Below are 11,535 nucleotides of genomic sequence, written 5' to 3'. Positions count from 1 at the left end.
CTTAGTTATTTCTTGGCATTAAAACAGTTCATGCAAGTAACATTTAGTGATTACGTGCTTAGTACAAGGGAATTCACTCTTTTCTGTATTTATCAAGGTCAGAGGGAGGGATTCTCCCTTTGCAGATTACACTCTATGAGTCATACTCTTTGTTCTATGTGTCTTATAAATATACGCTGTATATGATAATAAATTGGAGTCTTTCCTTTTGAGAATTTGGTCTCAGTGTGATGGAATCACCGAGCTCGTATATACCTTCTTCTAATTTGGAACCTACAGAAATCAAGGCGTAGTTGTACCGTTGCGACCACAGAAATTGGTGCCAAACAGGGACTGGCAGCTACACCTTGGTGCTCCCCTGACTCTCCAAACACCATGCAGTGTCTAGCCAGGAACGTGCAGTCCATCGCTGCAGCATAAGGTAAGAAGCCTTTATTCTTACACCTTTGCTCTGCACCTTCTCTGCCCTACACTGTGAGTTCGGAGACGAGCGGGAGACATAAGGTAAGAGGGACTTATTTTCTTGCCGATCCATGAATCCTTGTTCCCTCAGGAAAAGTGCCTGATTTTTGTAACGGTTGTGTGAATGTGTTTTAGGTAAAGAATGAGTTTTGATCATGCCTCACTCATGCTGGGATTGTTGTTTTTGATTGCTATTTTTTGGAGTCTTGTTACTATATTGGATTAGTCTGGGTGTGGATGTGTCATAGACCGCGGTCCGCATTTTAAAGCTCTGGCCAGAGTAGTGTGTGGGTAACTGTAGAAAATAGGTAGTAAGTGATTATCTATCAGTCTGCCATCTCCCAGTAGACAAGGTGATGCTGGGAAAAGTACGTGTGTGGGTGACTGTAGAAAATAGATAGTAAGTGATTTATCTATCAGTCTGCCTAATACCAGTAGACAAGGTGATGCTGGGACACGTAGCGTGACCAAGATGGGGAATTTAGTGACACTGACACCTCAGAAGAAGAAACCGGGAGTTTCTCCGGTGGATATAGTAAAACAAAGGGAAGGGAGAGATGCAGTCAAAAACCTGAGGAGACCCTGATGAATGGGGTGAGGTATGTAGAACCCATAGAGGATGAAAGATAAAACGTTTACGGAGCAAGCGAATGCCTGGGAAAAAGTGTCCAAGGAAGTACAGAGAGGAGGGGCTACGGAAATCGAATGTGGAGGAAAGTTCTATTATGAATGTTATGATGAGGGGAATAGAGAAAGGAATGAGGAACTGGAAAAGAAAAAGGGATTTATCCTTGATGGAAGGGTTAAAGAGAAGCTGTAGGACTATCCCGCCCTGAATGGAGGAGCCTAGACCCACGAGACCTCATGAAAGTGGCACAAGGGGTAGAACAAAGTCAGAAACAACAGAGAAATAAAAATCCTGTGGCTCCCTACTACCCCCAGAATCAGAATCAAGGGGGACAGGGCAGGGGACTCCAAAAACAGATAGTTTGTTACAATTGTGATAAGCCTTGACATATTTCCAGAAATTGTAATTCCCCAAAGGTACCTAGAGACCCCAATTGGCACCCACAACCTTAGTCAAAGGAAGGAGCTCAAGAACAACCTCCTCTGCAGCACTCGGACAGGCATCGCCCGAATGAGGAGGATTATGGGTATCAATCATGAGAAATTGGCAATACAGAAGCTGGCACAATAGCTTCAATCCTGCCGATTAAATTAGGACCCACCCCATCCGTTAGTATCTCTATCCATAGAAGGGCAGAGGTCAATTCCTTTTCTCATTGATGCTGGAGCAGCCACAACAGTAGTAAGTGCCAGTCAAATACCCACTCATTTTATCTCTGTTGAAACACAACCATGTGTGGGAGTAGAGGGGAAAGTAGTCCAAAACCCCCTCACAAAGCCAGTTGTCCTCTCGTTTGGTCCTCACAAATCTGTAGTCACCCGCATCGTTACTAGCGAAACCACCCCTGTAAATTTATTACGAGTAGATTTGTTACAGAGGCTCAGGGTCAGTATAGAATATCTAGAAGATGGGACAGTGCAGCTGACAGGACACTGGGGAGAGGAAGAAGAGTTTCTATTCTGCACAGTAAATAGAAGAGAAACCTGACAGACCCAACCTAACAGTCAATGGAATCTGTTGGGATCTTTTTTAAAACGGGTCTGTCATTCATCCTGTAAAAATTAAACCAATGATGCCAGTGTGAAGAGAGTCTAAGGCTTTTTGTTCACACAATGGATTTATCCTGAGCAAAAATCCAATGTGAATTTTGCAGAGATTCCATGGCAGAAATCCAAGGCTGGCTGTTGGACGACTGACTGACAGAATACCTGCATTTCTACAAGCAAATTAGCCCCATTCAATGGGGATCATCCACGCGTGGCTACCCAATGCATTATTCAAGACAAAATATGCACCAGAATCCCAGTCAAGAAGTGACATGTCACTACTGTTTTTTTAAGCGAAGCAGTTTCCATCTATAAAACGAGGTGGATTCACATTGAAAGCATTGGGAGGGTTTTTACAAGCGAAATTCATGCTAATTCCAATGCAGACAACACATGTTGTGTTAAAAAGGCGTAACTAAACATTTAAATCTGCAGTGATTCTTTATAAAATAATCTAATTGTCATTTCAGGTACATACTACACCACAATATTTTGTTTCTATTTTATAAATTACCGTAGCTAATTCTAAGATATCTGCAAAACATAAAATGCATTTGGGTAGGTGAATCCTCTGACTAATGATGGTTATAGTACTGCAGGTGCTTTAAATTCAGCAGGACCTGAGACTTAACGTAAGGCAGAGAGGTTTAATAGGGTGATTGTCAAAAAAGGAAACATAAATTATGTAAAACATAACATCGTAATACAATTTTAAAATGGTCCATCAAAAGTAAAGTATCTTGCAAATTAACTTATCTAAAATAAATCTGCACAGTTGTAACACTAAGCTATTAAAGTCTCTGGAAGTGTCTTCACTTATATGTGATTCACGCTTGGGCTCTTAACAAAGACTATAAATATTACCTTGGATTTTAAACTTAATCATAAAGTTTTATTTACCCGTTCATTGAGGCTTTTGAATGACTTTAATGTTACCGCTTGAAAAAGAAAGCAATTGCCCCTTACTTTTGAAATATTTATAAGAGATTTGACAAAGGCCATGTGTATGATCTTTAATGTTAGAGGAAAAGATATTAGCACAGAGATTGTGTGAGTTAGAAAGAGATATGAACTCTATCATTCCACTTTATGACCTTTCATTTAAAGGCAACCGCGATAGTCTGGCATCTCAAGGCCAGGCACACAGCAGATGTGGGGAATCTGAAGTGCTTCAGACATAAACTTTTATTACTAAATTATAAATAATTTCTATTACTTAAAATGTTCACCTTGCAAGTTCATCTTGATTATAACACAAGGGCAGCTTCCTACTCATATCACTGCTGATCTATAAAGATGAAAAAGGATTATTGCACCTCGCAGTGTAAGAAGTACTTAAAGAATGCAGAGGACATTAAGGTAACAGAATGTCTAGGGCATCAACCTCTCATTTGTGTCTCATACATAGTTGTGCCATATTTGTCATGTTTCAGCTGAGTTTATCTCCAGACACAGATTGGCTCCATGCGTCATAGGGTCTTAAAGTTGATATGGTATGTCACACAGTATCTCTTAAAAGCCTGTATACACCATTCAGCCATTACATTAAAACCACTGACAGGTGAAATGAATAACATTGATTATCTCGAAACAATGGCAACTGTCAAGTGGTGGGGTTTATTAGGCAGCAAGTGAACCGTTAGTTCTTGAAGTTGATGTCTAAGAAGAAGGAAAATTTGACACGCACAAGGATTTGAGTGACTTTGACAAATTGTGAAGGCTAGACGAACGGGTCAGAGCATCTCCAAAAGGGCAGGTCATGTGGGGTATTCCCGATATGCAGTGGTTAGTATCTACTAAAAGTGGCCCAAGGAAGTACAACCGATGAACCTGCGACTGCGTCATGGGAGCCCAAGGCTCATTTTTTAATTCTGGAAGCCCCTTTAATCATTTAACAATCCTTGCTGTACATATGACGTGATTAAACCAAATGATCAACAGTGGCCAATGACATAACAGAGAGAGCACAATATAGCTATCTACAAATAAATAATTCTAGAGTGCATATTAATACACATGAATATATGGGCTGTGCTGGTTGCCATGGTGAACTGGCGTGGCCAAGCAATGGACTCCTAAGATGGCTGCTTAAAGGAAACAGAGCGGCAATGGAACTGAGGTGGCTGTCACTGTGAAGCCCCTCCTGGATATACTTCTAAGAGCACTGGAGAGGATGTCTGGAATGAAATTGCTTAAGAAGTGGTGGTACATGGACGTCTTCTCTCAGAATCCATGACCGATTGTCACGGCGTGGGGTGTGGACCCACTGGGCCGCACCACGTAGAGGGACAGCAGCTGGCCAAACAGGTATAGTACTAAGTCTATAGTCCAGAAAGTGTACCTGAGGCAATGCAGACAGTAGCGGTGATTCAGGCTGAACATAAGGCTCCGGCAGTAGACGGACACTTGGCGGGGTGTGACGCAGTAGATGCAGCGGAAGACACAACTCGACTTTGACTCTAGACGGCACAGAGGCACGGTAGCATGATAGCACAGGATACAGGGTACAGGCAGCAGGAACGGGCAACACTGGGAACTTGAAAACACTAGGAGACCATTTGCAAGACAAACTTAGGTACACAACCATGCTCAGGCACTGATCAAGAGGGCAGAGCTCTTTATATAGTCCAGCAGCACTCTGGACTTTATTGCAGATTACCTGCAATTCTTCACACACTGGCCCTTTAAGGCCATGCACGCGTGGGCGCGCGTGCCTTGTGGGACATAGTCTCAGATCCAGGAAGTGAGTGCCGGCGTCTCACAGGAGGAAGACGCTGCAGGGAACTCACGTGTCCATGGCCGCGGCCGTCGGAGGGTAAGTCAGAACGACGGGCCGGGGCCATAGACGTTACAATATCCCCCTCTAACGCCCCCTCTTCTTGGGACCAGAGCGGGAGAGAAACTTCTTCACGAGGACAGGGGCATCGATGTTCTCCTCTGGCTCCCAAGACCACTCTTCTGGACCGAATCCCCTCCAATCCACCAAATAAAACGTCCTTTCTCCCAGGGTAGGAGGCAGCCGCAGCTTGTAAGACACAGGGTTAATCTGTAGCAGGATCTCTTAGGGTCTGACGAACCTGGGAGCAAACTTGCAGGACGGCACCCTCAGCCGGATATTCCTGGAAGACAGCCAGACCTTCGTCCCTGGAAGAAACTGAGGAGGCTCTCGTCTTCTAGTGTCTGCCTTTCTCTTAATGCGGTCTACCGCCAGCAGAATAGAAGATCGGGTATGTTGCCATATCCACAGAAAGTCCCTGAAGGTAGAGTCAGCTGCAGGCACCTGGGACATAGAAGAGACAGGAATAGGTATTCGAGGATGTTGGCCGTAGACGATGAAGAAAGGACTGGAGGTGGTGGACTCACTAGTATTGTTATTGTAGGAGAACTCAGCCCACGGGAGCAGCTGCACCCAGTCATCATGCCGTGTGGAGACAAAGTGCCGCAGATAGTTCTCCATAATCTGGTTAACCCTCTCGACTTGACCATTGGACTGGGGATGATAGGGAGAGGAGAAGTCCAACTTTACACCGAGGAGACCGAAGAGTGCTCTCCAGAACTTCGAGGTGAACTGGACCCCTCGATCCGAGACAATATGCAGGGACAAACCGTGCAGACGGAAGATGTGTTGAACGAAGAGGTCGACCAGTCGAGCAGCAGAAGGCAGGCCAGTCAGGGGAACAAAATTAGCCATTTTAGAAAATCCATCCACCACCACCCATATCACACTGCATCCCGCAGAGAGAGGCAGATCTGTGACAAAGTCCATAGCAACATGCTACCAGGGGGCATCGGGCACAGGCAGTGGTTGGAGCAGACCGGCTGGTCTGGAGTGGGCAATTTTGTTTGCTGCGCATACCGTACAGGAGGAGACAAAGTTCATGACGTCTTTGGGCAGCGTGGGCCACCAAAACTGACGGGCAATTAGGTCTCGGGTCTTACGGGCACCCGCGTGACCTGCCAGCTTGGAACTGTGACCCCAGCGAAGGATTCTTCCTCTGTCTGCCAGACATAAAAAAGTCCTTCCCAGAGGAATGTCTCTAACTTGCAGAGGGTTAACAGAGAAGATGCAGGACTGATCAATAATATTCTGTGGGGACTCCACATTGTCCTCTGTTTTAAACGACCTAGACAAGGAATCGGCCCTCACATTCTTGTCGGCAGGTCCGTAGTGGAGTTCGAACCGGAACCGAGCAAAGAATGACCACCTGGCTTGACGAGGATTCAGCCGCTGAGTCGTCTGTAGATAGGTCAGGTTCTTGTGGTCCATGAAGACCAGGATAGGATGAGCTGCGCCTTCCAGTAGGTGTCTCCACTATTGCAGGGCCAGCTTGATGGCCAGTAACTCCCGATCCCCAATAGAGTAGTTGCACTCTGCGGAAGAAAACAACTTAGAATAGTAGCCACATACCACAGTCTTGCCTTTTGAACCTCTCTGGAAGCGTCCACCTCTAATGAAAACTGTAGGGATACATCAGGGTGATGAAGAATAGAGGCTGACGTGAAGGCCTTTTTTAAGGTTTTAAATGCGGCTTCTGCTTCTGGAGTCCACACCTTGGCATTCATGCCCTTTTTAGTGAGGGTAGAGATGGGAGCTGTCAATGAAGAGAAGTTGGGAATGAACAGCCGGTAGAAATTGGCGAATCCCAGGAAGCGTTGTATGGCCCTTAAGCCTTGGGGGCATGGCCCTTCCAGGACAGCCTTTACCTTTTCAGGGTTCATTTTGAAACCCTGATCGGAGATTATATAGTCCAGGAAGGGTAGAGACTTCTTTTCAAACACACACTTCTCCAGCTTGGCATAAAGATGATTCGCCCTTAATCGAAGCAACACCTGGCAGACATGACTCTGATGAGTTACAAGATCTGGGGAAAAAAATCTAAATGTCATCGAGATACACCACAACACAGACATAGAGGAGATTATAAAAAATGTAATTGACAAATTCTTGAAAAACCACGGGGGCGTTATACAGGCCGAAGGGCATGACCAGATATTCGTAGTGTCCCTTATGTGTATTAAATGCAGTCTTCCATTTGTCACCCTGACGAATCCGGATTAAAAATTGTAGGCCCCCCGCAGGTCTAGTTTAGAAAAAAATTTGTCCCCCGTATGCGATCAAACAGTTCCGTAATCAAAGGCAATGGGTACCTGTTCTTCACCGTGATCTGGTTGAGACCCCGGTAGTCAATGCATGGTCGGAGGTATCCATCCTTCTTCTTGACAAAGAAAAACCCGACTCCGGCCGGGGATGAGGATTTGCGTATGAAGCCCCTCTCCAGATTCTCCTTAATGTAGGCAGACATAGACTGGGTCTCAGGCAAGGAGAGAGGGTATACTCTACCATGAGGAGGGGACGAATCAGGAACCAAGTCGATAGGGCTTGCTTGATGTGAGGCAATGTCTCTGCTTCCTTCTTGTTGAAGACATCTGAGAAGAGAGAGTAACAAGGAGACAACCCTGCCAGTGACTGATGCGGAGGAGATTGAGGCGGATGGATATACACCAGACAGCGGTCGAGACACTTGAGACCCCACTCGAGAACCTCTCCAGAGTTCCAATCCAGGACTGGGGCGTGTAGATGGAGCCAAGGCAAACACAGCAGCATGGGGTTGACAGCCTTGGGCAGGACAAACAGGGAGATGAGTTCAGAGTGAAGAACTCCCACTTGGAGTCTAAACGGCTTGGTCACAGACAAAACTGGGTCAGGCAAAGTCAGTCCATCTACTGAGGCAACGATCAACGGCCTTTCCAGCAGAAAAGTGGGCAACTGAAGAACATCCACAAGGTCTTGGCAGATGAAAATGGCTGTAGAGCCAGAGTCCAGGTAGGCAGAGACCGGATGGGACCTCTCGCCAGCAATAATGGTCACACGAATGAACAGTTTGGAGGAGAGTTCTCTATTAAATGCAGTATCGCCCAAGGTTCTCTCTCCAAGCAATCCTAGGCATTGGGGTTTCTTGGATTCTGGGGACACAGACGCACGACATGGCCAGCGAGGCCGCAATATAAACAGAGTCCAGAGGTGCGCTTGCGCTGTTTCTCTGGAACGGACAGTTTGAGCCGATCCACCGGTATCGGAACTTCGGAGTGGAGCAGTAGAAGAAGGCAAGAAGGGTTGCTGGAAGTTGCTCTCCAGTCTAGGAAGCCGTCTCTCCTGTCGAACTTCTTGAGATCTCTCTCTGAGCCTTATGTCCACTCGAGTAGCAAGTAGAATCAGGTTGTCCAAGGCAGGTGGTAGATCTAGAGCAGCAAGTTCGATCTTGATCTCGGGCGACAGGCCATGCCAGAAGGAGGCTACCAAGGCCTCAATGTTCCAGGACAGCTCTCCTGCCAGGATCCGGAACTGGATGGTGTATTCGCCCACATAGGCGTCCTCCTGGCGAAGGTTAAAGATAGCAGTGGCTGCCGACGAGACTCGTCCAGGCTCCTCAAATACAGTATGGAATAACCGCACGAAGTCTCGGGTCTCGGGTCCCTGTCGTTCGCAGATTGGGTTCGCCCACGCCAGGGCCTTGCCGGCAAGTAGAGACATAATGAAGGTGATCCTGGCTCATCCGAAGAAAATGCTCGGGTGTGCAGAGTGAAGTGGATATGGCATTGGTTCAGAAACGTACTTGCGTCTCCATGGAACGGAGGTGGCAATGGCAGCGAGAACCGAGGATCGGAACCGGAGCTGCCATGAGGTGTAACAGGAGGGTCGATCGGAGGAGCTTGAATAGGAGAAGAAGGAAGCAGCTAGCGCCCCTAGCTACTGTGCCATGGAATCTACTGCGACAAGAAGTTGATCCTGTCGTGCTCGCAGATCCTGCAGGTCCGCCTGCATGGCTTGCGAGGGTGACATGCCCTTGAATTGACCAGCGGGGTCCATGGCCTGAGCGTACTGTCATGGCGTGGGGTGTGGACCCACTGGGCCGCACCGCGTAGCGGGACAGCAGCTGGCCAAACTGGCATAGTACAAAGTCTATAGTCCAGAAAGTGTACCTGAGGCAATGCAGACAGTAGCGGTGATTCAGGCTGTAGACGGGCACCCGGTGGGGTGTGACGCAGTAGATGCAGTGGAAGACACAACTCAACTTCGACTCTAGACGGCACAGAGGCACGGTAGCAGGTTAGCACAGGATACAGGCAGCAGGAACGGGTAACACTGGGAACTGGAAAACACTAGGAGACCATTTGCAAAACAAACTTAGGTACACAACAATGCTCAGGCACTGATCAAGAGGGCAGAGCCCTTTTTATAGTCCAGCAGCACTCTGGACTTGATTGCAGATTTCCTGCAATTGTGCGTGCACTGGCCCTTTAAGGGCATACAAGCGCGGGCTCGAGCGCCCTCCGGGAGACAGTCTCAGATCCAGGAAGTGAGTGCTGGAGTCCCACAGGAGGAAGACGCTGCAGGGAACTCACGTGTCCATGGCCGCGGCAGTCGGAGGGTAAGTCAGAACGAAGGCCGAGGCCATAGACGTTACACCGATCCTCAGCAGAAAAGCTTTTCCAATTAATAAGGTAAAATTACTTTTCCTGAACTGATTTGTAGCCAAGGTTTTGCTGCACTTCAAATTCAGGGAATGACAAAAGAAAAATTTATTTAGGAGTAAACATTTTTTTTTGATGACTACAGGCTGGGGAAGAGAGATACGGAAACTGTTGGGAATCTGGAGAGAAGGAGTAACTTAAAAATTTACTTTTATGAATCACCTTTAAAATAGGTATATTAGACTAACATGACAAACAGGAAACAAAAAGAAGTACGTTAATTATCGTTACAACCTACTGCAAAACTAACCTCCCAACTGACAGTATGACACAGGTATGATGCAAAAATAGAGAAATGTATGTATATTCAATGACCACCAATCCAGTGGTTATTAACCCCTTCCCCCTGCTGGCATTCTGGGCCCTAATGTCCAAGCCATTTTTTAGATTTTTCCATTGTCACATTCGAAGAGCTGTAACTTTTTTATTTTTGCGTCGGCATAGCTGTATAAGGTCTTATTTTTTGCGGGACGACTTGCAGTTTTTATTGGTACCATTTGAGAGTAGATGCGACTTTTTGATCACTTTTTATCACATTTTTTTTAAGTCAGGATTAACAGAAAACAGCAATTTTTCCATTGTTTTTTATTTTATTTTTTACGGCGTTCACAGTGCGGGTTAAATAATGTAACAGCTTTATAGTCGGGGTCGTTACGGACGCGGCGATACCAAATATGTGTAACTTTTTTGCTTTATTGTAGTTTTTTTTAATAGTAAAGCATTTTGTAAGGGGAAAAGCTGGGTTTTTCATTTTTTTTTTTCACTTTTTTTTTTTTATTAACTTTATTAAACTTTTTTTTCTTTTTTACTAGTCCCACTAGGGGACTTCCCTATCCTCCGATCGCTATTATAATACACTGCAATACTTTTGTATTGCAGTGTATTACTGCCTGTCCGTTTAAAACGGACAGGCATCTGCTAGGTCATGCCTGCGGCATGATCTAGCAGGCATTCGCTGCAGGCAGACCTGGGGGTCTTTATTAGACCCCCGGCTGCCATAGAAGACACAGACACTCGGCGATTTTATCGCCGGGTGTCAGTGGGATGAGAGGGAGCTCCCTCCCTCTCTCCAAAACCATTCAGATGCGGTGCTCGCTATTGTGCACCGCATCTGAAGGGTTAAACAGGTGAGATCGATACTAATATCGGAAAAAATTGGTAGAGACCCTAGCAGCTGGCAGGGATAATTTTAATGAACGAACAGATAAATGTGCATAGGCACAGAGAAGTCCCAAATTTCCCAGCTGCTATCGAATTAATTAAAATATAACTTTTAATGTTTAGATTAGAAACAAATTGGAAACAAGTTGCAGTAAATAAAGTAAATAGTTGTACAATAATTGTTTGATTAAAATTTTTCTTCAGAGCTGGTTAGTCTAACGTTGGAGATCTGGAGTATATTAGTATATTAGGGGGGGCTAGCGTTTCTTCTTTTTTAAAATCATTGCTGGTCTAACAAATTAATCCTACCACTGTGTCATAATAGAGGCTGCCCGAGCAGTCTGCAGCTGCCGTCCATGCCTGACACATTGAGATCCTAATATACTCCAGATCTCCAACGTTAGACTAACCAGCTCTGAAGAAAAATTTTAATCAAACAATTATTGTACAACTATTTACTTTATTTACTGCAACTTGTTTCCAATTTGTTTCTAATCTAAACATTAAAAGTTATATTTTAATTAATTCGATAGCAGCTGGGAAATTTGGGACTTCTCTGTGCCTATGCACATTTATCTGTTCGTTCGATACTAATATCGATCTCACCCGGCAGAGCAGGGACGCCCCCAGCCCTCAGCTGCTTCTGGCAGCTGAGAGCAGGGAGATTTCACGGCTCCCTGCTCTGTTTACTTTATTCTACAGCAG

At 45.7% G+C, this 11,535-nt stretch overlaps 1 protein-coding gene across 1 annotated transcript in view; it reads left to right on the top strand.

The window, feature by feature from the left end:
• The first annotated feature begins 226 nt into the window (after window positions 1-226).
• The window catches only part of LSM6 (LSM6 homolog, U6 small nuclear RNA and mRNA degradation associated), a 65,560-nt gene continuing 54,251 nt past the window's right edge, over window positions 227-11,535 (top strand). Inside the window, exon 1 of the mRNA XM_075849695.1 lies at window positions 227-421. The gene's annotated coding sequence lies outside the window, so the exon portion shown is untranslated. The remainder of the gene's footprint in view (window positions 422-11,535) is intronic.

The sequence above is a fragment of the Rhinoderma darwinii genome, chromosome 1, assembly GCF_050947455.1.
Source record: "Rhinoderma darwinii isolate aRhiDar2 chromosome 1, aRhiDar2.hap1, whole genome shotgun sequence".
NCBI classification, from domain to species: Eukaryota; Metazoa; Chordata; class Amphibia; order Anura; family Rhinodermatidae; genus Rhinoderma; species Rhinoderma darwinii.
The sequence above is the reverse complement of the archived record's forward strand: the minus strand, read 5'-3'. Positions and strand labels throughout refer to the sequence as shown.